This window comes from Notothenia coriiceps, unplaced genomic scaffold (assembly GCF_000735185.1).
Source record: "Notothenia coriiceps isolate Sejong01 unplaced genomic scaffold, NC01 NC01_scaffold00033693, whole genome shotgun sequence".
Lineage (NCBI taxonomy): Eukaryota > Metazoa > Chordata > Actinopteri > Perciformes > Nototheniidae > Notothenia > Notothenia coriiceps.
Genome location: NW_011366394.1, coordinates 537,615 through 538,264, shown reverse-complemented (window position 1 = coordinate 538,264; position 650 = coordinate 537,615).

Sequence of the window (650 nt, the reverse complement as noted above, 5' to 3'; positions counted from 1 at the left end):
TTGCAGACCGTTTACATGCAGAAAAAGCTACATAACACACAAGGGAACGGGTGATAAAGCATGACATGGGACCTTTAAATGTTGTGCAAAGCCGAAAATCCCAAAGTTCTCTCCAGTATCAGGACTAAAACCACCAGACTCAGGGACAGGTTCATCCCACAGGCCATAAGACTGTTAAACACCTGAACTTAACGTACATCAAATTCATCTGGTTGCAACTTACAAATTATTGATCTAATATATCATATTCCAATTACTTGTATATAGACTCTCCTTGCACTATTTCTATTATATTTGTATTTACTTGCACTATTTTAACTATTGTATCTGTTGTATTGTGTTGCACTGTTGGAAGAGCCTGTGCCCTGAGATTTTCATTGATACATCTACACTGTAGCTAATGTACAAATGACAATAAAGCATTGAATCTTGAGTAAAAAGAAAATGTCACAGTAGAGACACTAAGTACAAATATGAACCTGAAAATGAGCACATATGGCGCCTTTTGACTGTAAGCTCTAAGCTATGATACTAACTAGGGCTGCTCGATTATGGCAAAAATCATAATCTCGATTATTTGGGTCAATAATTGATATCACGATTATTAAAAACGATTATCCATTTACTTTGAAAACATCAATTTATTGGAG